The following is a 9,596-nucleotide window of genomic DNA, read 5'->3' as shown; positions in this document are numbered from 1 at the left end:
TTCCTGTCATTTTGATGAAGAATTTGTTTACCTGACAAGGCCCCAATTATTGAAGATCTGAGGCATGCAATATTGTAAACACTATAGCTTTAGAACAGAGTATGCCCATTCTCCTGGTTATGCTTTGCTGAACACTGTTGTAGCAAATTCAAACAGGAATCATGTGTGTGGCTCACACATCTGCAGGTGAAGCTGGGCTTGGCAGACAGCGACCAGAGAGCACTCTCTCCTAGTGTTCTCTTACAGATTTGTGAGTTGCTGCCTTTAGCTCAGAGCTCTGCTGAGCCACAGACCAAACGACTTCGCATCCTCTTGGGAGCCTCCCTGCTCGGACATCTTCAAAACATCCTGGCTATGTTCCGTTAACCGAGAATTCCAGGAGGCAGGAAGCAGATGTTGCCAGCTGCTTAAGGCCTCGCTCAGATATGGATACGACATCATTTTCACCATCTCCATCAACAGGTAACTAAAACCAAGATGTGGTAGCTAGGAATGCAACCACCACCTCTAGGAGATGTTTGCCAAACAGGAGATGGCTGTTGAGTTTCACACCCTCGTTATCACGAAGGGCTGTCTTCAAACATGCTTTTAGGGAACGGGCTCTAAAATGAGTCCTTAGGGGAGTTTAGGCTCAGACAAACATTCTAGAAAAACGAATCTAGAATGAGGGGAATCGATAATGGGATAGGTGTTTGTGTTGGGCGATGCTTTGGAGTCAGGAAAGGCATTCATTACAGTTGTCCATCAAGTGTAGAGGGAATTACCTTCCTTTGGAGGAAAAATGGACGCCTATGACAGCTACGCCAGGCACTCTGCTTCTTGAGAGATGTTAAGTTTTCGGGAAGCCTCTAACTATGACGAGAATGCTTATAAAGCTGTTCAGTCCAAGCCTTGCCAAAGGCATGGAGACTGAAAGGAAACTGGCCAACAGCCACCAAAAAGAGAGCCATGTCAGCCGCCTAGCCCAGGACTAGCGGGGGACGGGAGCACTGGGCCTGGACAGGACTGGGAAGATAAAGGCATTGCAAAGGGCTGGGAGTGAAGGGCTGTTTAGTTGTTCACAGAACAGGGCAATGGGGAACAGTGCAGACAAGGAACATACTCAACATTCCGAGACAGAAACTACCCAACAGAAGTGGTGTGGAAAAAGTAACTTTTTTTTTTTTTTTTTTTTTTTTTTTAACGCTACAGCTTAACCCACAGAGTGTCCCTCACAGACAATGTTTCTGGAAGGCTTCTAGGCTTTAGAAAGTAAGAGTGGATGTATTCAAGACAGAAACACCTGGGTGTGAAGTTCATTTCTATCTTTCCTATTAATCCCTTTTATTCCCTAAGTCCACATCTCTGCTGTAAAGTTAGCATAGTCATGGACATCAGAGTATGGCATGCATGCATGCTGTAGGTCCACGACACACACACTCTCTCTCTCACACACACACACTATAGACAATTATAGAGTATGCCATGCATGCATGCAGTAGATCTGAAGTCTATACACACACACTCACATACACTATAGTAAATATAGGGTATGGCATGCATGCACACTGTAGCACTGAAGTCCACATACACACACATACACACACCACTCACTATAAACAAATATGATTAAAAAAATAAATATCAACTGCTATAATATGCCTCTATTTTATTACTTCTGTCTTTGGAAGATTCAAATCCACCGCTACACAGATTGTTTAGAGATATTCAATCCATCAAGAAATAGAACTTCTTTTATTTGGGCATGTAATGCAAATTCAATGAAGGAAATTTAGAAAATTTTAAATATTCTGAGGTGCGTTTGATACTTTACTACATGCAAATTTGCAGTCTTCTTTTTTGCTTCATAATATTAAAAGCCTACCTCTTTATAAGTTTCTTGGTGGATAATCATATGTGTGTTGCATGCATGTGGGTGTGAAAGTACACGCACCCATGTACATACTTGTGGAGGTCAGAGGCGTTATGAACTAATTATTATTAAAGAAGAACAGTATTAAATGTCATCTATCACGCCCCACTTTGTTTTGGAGGCAGGACCTCTCACTGGACATGAAGCTCTGTTTCAGCCAGACTGGCTAGCCAGGGAGCTCCCGCAATCTGCCGGCCTCCATCCTTCAGTGCTAAGAGTGTAAGTGAGAGTGGCCATGCCCGGGTTTTATCCTTGTGCTGGGGATGTGAACTCGGGTCTTGCTTGCCTAGTGTGTGCTCTCGCACACTGGGGCATTTCCTCAGCCCCTGGAGTGACTTTTTCTTCACATGACTCCCCCAGGGTGTGTTTAAGCGTGGCACACTAGCGTGTCTTTAATGTGATGTGTGGTTTGAGGCTGTGCAGGTAAGTGCTGCACTGAGCATCTTGAAGCATACCTCTTGGCAAGCATCTCCGCTAATGTCCATGGCACAAAATCCCAGAAGTGGAATTACTGACTAAAAGGCATGAACAGCCTGAAAATTTTTGTCACAAGGGATTTTAAGACAGCTCTTGGCCATCCTCAACACAAGCAAGGTATCAGTTTTTAGAGAAACGTTACACTTTAATGGCAAGCCATCCCATAAATCACTCAGTTAGAAGCCTCTATCCTAGCACTCAGTTTTTCAAAGCACCTTGAGGGTGGGAGGATGCCATCCCTGGCTGGTGTGTGATGTTTCACACTTTGGGCTTTTTTGGGGGGTGAGGGGCCACTACCCAGCTCCCAAATAAATCACAGTCTGAGGCTTATTCTTAGTTATGAATGCCTGGCCTTAGCTTGGCTTGTTTCTTGCCAGCTTTCCTAATTTAAATTATCCAGACTACCTTTTGCCTCTGGTCTTTTACCCTTTCTTACTTCTGTATATCTTACTTTCACTCTTTCTCTGTGGCTGGCCGTGTGGCCGGGTGGCCGGGTGGCTGGCCTCTGTTGTCCTCCTCCACATCTTTCGTTGCTCCTCTCTTCCTCGGTTCTCCTTCTAGTTATACCCTCTGCCTGCCAGCCCCGCCTATCCTTGCTCCTGTCTCTCTGTTGGCCATTCAGTTCTTTATTAGGACCCTCAGGTGTTTTAGACAGGCCAAGAATCACAGCTTCACAAAGTTAAGCAAATGCAGCAAAAACAAAAGTCACACACCTTAAAATAATCTTCTCCAATAGCTGGTGTTTGGGGGAAAGGTCCATTCTAGCCCAGAAGGCAAAAGCTCTTACTTTCACAACTGTTCTCCCCACCACCATGGGGTACAAACATCAGATAAGGCTGTCTTGTGAGTCCAAGGGTCTCCTTTAAGCTGGGGCTCCCCAGCTTGATCCCCATACGGATAACGTGAGCACCTGCGTGCAGCACAAATGCTAACGTTCTGCCTGTTGCTGAGATGGAGCGACTGGCAAGAAGCAGCCTGTGTTAGGGAGCTACATGTGTTAGGACTACTGGGCCCTGGTCACTGTGGGTGGCCACCTTCTGAGAAAGCAGTAAGAGAGCTGCTGCGTTCCGACTAGTAAGTTATTTCTCTATAGTGTACTATTGTCCCCCATGGTGTTTTGTAAGTTGGGGAAAGTAAATGCTAGGGATTTGTGAAAACATTTTTTTTAAAGGTTAGTGCTTAAGAAATGCTAATTTTCCTTTATTTTCACAGAAAGTTAACCTAGTTTATATATATATATATATATATATATTTTTTTTTTCTTTTGTTTCCTTAAGGTAGAGTCTTCTATAGCCCAGGCTGGTCTTGATCTTGCCGTGTAACAGGATAACCTGAATCTTTCTGTCTCTAGCTCCTGTGTGCTGCGAGTACATTTATGGGCCATACCATCCAGTTTATATTGTGCTGAGGATCAGACCCAGACCTTCGCACATGCAGGCACTCGGTGAACTGGACTGCGTCTCCAGAGCTAACCTTTGCTTTCTGGTCCTTAGTTATTTTTGTTCTTACAAGGGTAGTCTGGGAGCACTGTGCTGTGAGAGCTAAAAACAGCTCAGTTATGGAGGCTGTGACAGGGGCCTGTCCTCCTGAAAAACCCTTAGAGACCTGGAGAGCAGATTGATCGTGCTGGGGATGTCATGGACGCCACAGGGGCTTGCATGGCAGTTGGTGAGCATAGACCATCTGCTGCACAGAGGACATTGCAGACGATGTGCATGGCTCTAGCCTGAGAAGCTGACCTTTCACTTGAGGAAATATTTACATAAGAAAAACAAACTTCTAGTGACTAGGGAGCTGGATCGGTGGCTGTGAGTGCCTATTGCTCTTGCAGAGGACTCAAGCTGAGTTCTCAGCACCCACATTGGGCTGCTCACAGCCTCCTGTAATACAGCTCCAGAGGATTTGAAAGTGACTTCTGGACTCCAAGGGCACCTGCATTTACACATGGATATAATATGCGCGAGCGTGCGCGCGCGCGTGCGCGCACACACACACACACACACTAGTGTGTATTTAAAAATAAATATTTAGGGACTATATAAAGAAACTGGAAAAATCCCACACTAGTGAGTTAAGAGAACATTTGAAAACTTTAGAACAAAAAGAAGCAAACTCACCCAAGAGAACTAGATGGCACAAAATAATCAAATTGAGAGGTGAAATCAACAAAATAGAAACAAAGAAAATAATACAAAGAATCAATGAGACAAAGAGTTGGTTCTTTGAGAAAATCAACAAAATAGACAAATCTTTGTCCAAACTAACCAAAAGGCAGAGAGAGAATATCCAAATTAACAAAATCAGAAATGAAAAGGGGGACACAACAACAGACATGGAGGAAATACAGAGAATCATCGGGTCATATTTCAAAAACCTGTACTCCACAAAATTGGAAAACTTAAAGGAAATGGACAACTTTCTGGATAAATGTCACTTACCAAAATTAAATCAAGACCAGATAAGTAAATTAAACAGACCTATAACTGCTGAAGAAATAGAAACAGTCATCAAAAGTCTCCCAACCAAAAATGGCCCGGGACTAGATGGTTTCAGCTCAGAATTCTACAAGATTTTCAAAGAAGAACTAATACCAATACTCCTCAAATTTTTCCACACTATAGAAACAGAAGGAACATTGCCAAACTCTTTTTATGAGACTACAATTACCCTGATACCCAAACCACAGAAACACATTACTAAGAAAGAGAATTACAGACCAATCTCACTCATGAATATTGATACAAAACTACTAAATAAAATACTGGCAAATCAAAACCATCATCCACCATGATCAAGTCAGCTTCATTCCAGAGATACAGGGATGGTTCAACATATGAAAATCTGTCAACATAATCCACCATAAAAACAAACTGAAAAATAAAAACCACATCATCATCTCATTAGATGCTTAAAAAGCTTTCAACAAAATACAACATATTCACGATAAAGGTCTTGGAGAGAGCAGGCATACAAGGAACATACCTAAACATAATCAAGGCAAGCCAACAGCCAACAACAAACTAAATGGAGAGAAACTCCCAGCGATTCCACTGAAATCAGGAACAAGACAAGGCTGTCCACTCTCTCCATATCTATTCAATATAGTTCTTGAGGTCCTATCTAAAGCAATAAGACAACAAAAGGGTATCAAGGGGTTACAAAGTTTCACTATTTGCTGATGATATGATAGTTTACATAAGTGACCTCAAAAATTCTACCAAGGAACTTCTACAACTCATAAACACCTTCAGTAATGTAGCAGGATACAAGACTAACTCAAAAAAATCAGTAGCCCTCCTGTACACAGATGCTAAATGGACTGAGAAAGAAATCAGAGAAAGATCAGCCTTCACAATAGCCACAAATAGCATAAAATATCTCAGAGTAACTCTAACCAAACAAGTGGAAGGCTTGTATGACATGAACTTTAAATCTTTGAAGAAAGAAATTGAAGAAGACACCAGAAAATGGAAAGATCTCCCAAGCTCTTGGGTAGGTAGAAATTAACATAGTAAAAATGGCAATCTTACCAAAAGCAATCTACAGATTCAATGCAATGTCCATCAGGATCCCAGCAAAATTCTTCACAGACCTCGAAAGAATGGTACTCAAGTTTATATGGAAAGCAAAAAAAACCCAGGATAGCCAAAACAATTCTGTACAATAAAAGAATTTCTGGAGGCATCACAATCCCTGACTTCAGATTCTACTACAGAGCTGCAGTACTGAAAACAGCCTGCTATTGGCATAAAAACAGACAGGAGGACCAATGGAACTGAATCAATGACCCAGATATTAATCCACACACTTGAACACCTGATTTTTGACAAAAAAAATCCCAAAAATATAAAATGGAAAAAAGAAAGCATATTTAACAAATGGTACTGGCATAACTGAATATCAAGATGAAGAAGAATGAAAATAGATCCATATCTATCACCATGCACAAAACTCAAGTCCCCTGTAGATGTCATGTTTATAGCAGAGTATTCAATAGTCACTTATTCTCCACAGTCTGACCTGGAACTGGAGTTACAGACGGTCGTGAATCACCATGGAGGTGGTGGGAACTGAACCCAGGTCCTCTGCAGGAACAACACATGAGGCTCCATTTCCATGGTTATAAAAGTGTTAGAGATTCAAATAAGTTTTTACTAGCTTTCAATGTTTTCAAAATTGGTACACAAAGTCTTGGACTTCATTGTTACATTTTCATATGTATACACACACACACACACATACACACACACGTACACTCCCCTGCCTTGCTGGTCCCTTACCACCCTTTCTCCTTTCTGCTTTAATGTCACATATATGGTTACCCTCTGTTGTCTTCCTCTCTTTTTACCTATCCATTTCCTTTCATTGCCCCATTTCTACTTTAATGTTATATGCATACACACACACACACACACATAGACACACTTGCACACACACACACACACACACACACACTGAAGTGTTGGAAATCTAGGCAATATATGAAAATGAAAATGCAGTATTTGTCTTGGTGAGTCTGTCTTATATCACTTAACACGATGACCTCAGTTCTATCCATTTTCCTGCAAACACCAGGACCGTGTTCTTCCCTAGAGCTGGATGAAGGTCCACCGTGTATAAGTACAATATGCACCAGTTCATGGCTGGCGGGCAACAAGCCAGTTCCAGATCTTGGTTATTAGGAACGTGTAGTTTCTCTGTGGTCCCCTGACTTAGCATCCTTTGAAGAAATACCTAAGAGCATCCTATCTGGATCATACGGTAGCCCTGGTTGTTGTTTTTAAGGAACAAGCATGATGATTTTTATAGACTCTGTCAGTTTACATCCCCACACGCAATGAATAGTAACTGCTGTTCTTTCTCCACACCATCGCCAGCAACTGGGAATTGTTTTCTGGACCTTAGCCAATTTGACTGGAATGAGGTAGAATCTTGATGTGGTTTTAATTTGCATTTCCCCGATGGCTAAAGACTTTTCCAAGTCCTTACCAGCATTCTTCATTTTTTTTTTTTTTTTTTTTTTTTTGAGAGCTGTCAGTTCAGCTGTCGGTTTCCTGATCACATTCTTTGGGGCTTGGGGTGCTTAATTTTTGCAGGTTGCACTGCGCACTATTTTTATTGCTATGACCAAGTCCCTGGCAAAGTCAGGTCAGGGAGGGATCGTTTGACTCATGATTTGAGGGGACGCAGACCATCACGGTGGAGAAGGCGTGGCGGCAGGAATGCGAAGTACGTTGGGTCTGCAGTCAGGAAGCAGGGGACAGGAAGTGTGTCTGGGCTATGAAACCCCAAGGCCTTACTGTCTGTGCCCTACTTTCTCCAGTGAGGCTCAACTTCCTAAAACTTCCACAACTCCTTCTCCAAATCAGCACCACCAGCCAGGAGCCAAGCGCTCAGACATGAGTCATTAGGAGGCACTGTGTCTTCAAACCCAGCAAAAGCCTTTAGAGATGCGGGTCATCACTGTCTTGTCTGATGTGGAGGTGGCAAAGAGAGTCTCCTATTCTGTGGGAGTTTTTTTTTTTTTTCCTGTTTTGCTGATTGCTTCATTTGGTGTTCAGAACCCCTTTAATTTTACGCAATTCTATTTATCAAATCTTAGAATTATTTCGGTTCTCTTAAGAGTTTCTTTACAGAAAGTTCTGCCTATGTGTGTCTTGAGATATTTTGTCAAATTCTTCTCTAATGGTTTCAAAGCCCCAAGTCTTACACGGAGGTCTTTGACCCATTTTGGAGAATAGGGAGGGAGGCACATGGACAAAGTGAAAAGTAAGGATCCGGTTTCATTCTGTGTCAGCAGCAAGTGTTCAACAAGCTGTCTTTTTTTTCTAATCTGTGCGCCTAATACCCCTTTGTCAAAAGTTAGGTGGCTATGGCTGGCTATGTGGGTTTATTTCTGGGCCCTCTATTCTATCCCGCAGTTGTTTTGTGTTAATATCGAGCTGGTCTTGTTACAAAGGCTTCACAGTTAATTTGAGGTCAGGCACTGCTGTGCCTCCGGCATTTCTCTTTCGGCACAGCATTGCGTTTGCTATTCCAGGTCTTTTGTGCTCCCTTAGGAACTTTTGAGTTATTTTTTTCTGCTTTTGTGAAGAAGGACGCGGGAATTTTGGTGGAGGCACATGGTAGCTTTCTCTCCTTGATGTAGCCATTCCATGATATTAATTCTGCCAAACCGTGAGCACGGGAGGTTTTTTCAACTGCTACCATCTCCTTTAATTTCCTTTTAGTGTCTTTAAGTTTTCATTACTGAGATTTGTTAACTCCTTCGGTAGGTTTATTCCTGGGGATTTTTTGAATGTATTGTAAACAGAATTTTATTCCTGAGTTCTCTCTAAGAAAGCTTGTTATTGGTGTCTAGAAAAGCTACTGACAAACTGCTCTGTCCTGACAAACTGGTGCTCTGTCCTTCAGAGAGCTGACTACCCAAGTGATAGAGACTCGGGATGTGTGCCTTGCTGCAGAGGCTTAGCTCGGTGCATCCGTCCCTGGGCTCATAAGTAGCTAGATCACAAAGAACCATGGATTCAAGCAACACGGGACAAGAGGAGTTCAGTAAATTACATACATTTATTTCATCATCACACTTCATTTTCTACTGCAGCTAAACTTCCATGTTATGCATATGTTTGCTAGACAAATGAGCGCCTGACTATTTGGGGGGTATTGCAATAAACATATCTTCCTTATTAATAAATATGTTCAAATGTTTGGTGTGGCCCTTTAATGCACACAAAGTCGTTATTCAGTGTCATAGTTTTGAACTACAAATCCATCACTTTCTGGGAGGAACAATCCTTCCAATCTCTGTACAAACTGTAGTCAAAGAGATGGAGCTTCTACCACCAAACAATTGAGGTAGAAAGTGGGGCCTACAGGGTGTGCTCTCCAAAGACACATCTGTGTACCAGGCTACAGCATCCAAAAGACACATCCTGAGAAAAACTACGGATGCTCTGAGACTCAATTGTTTTTATTCCTGTATGATAATTCCAAAATTAGGGAGAGAGATTTCCAAGTGGTCTCCCTGCAGGGCTAGCAGGGACATGTTACAGTATGCTTTAATCCTGTCACTTTTAGGCTTATAAAACTAACATATAACATAAATAGTAATTCTTGAGACTGGCTAACAAAGATTTTAAGTCTTATCTCCACCCTCTCTCTGAACCTTTGGGAAAAAAAAAACCAAGAAAAAAAAAAGAGAGAG

Source organism: Alexandromys fortis, unplaced genomic scaffold (genome assembly GCF_014885135.2).
Source record: "Alexandromys fortis isolate MF-2015 unplaced genomic scaffold, M_Fortis_MF-2015_v1.1 scaffold_274, whole genome shotgun sequence".
In the NCBI taxonomy this organism is placed as follows: domain Eukaryota; kingdom Metazoa; phylum Chordata; class Mammalia; order Rodentia; family Cricetidae; genus Alexandromys; species Alexandromys fortis.
Note: the sequence above shows the minus strand (reverse complement) of the source record.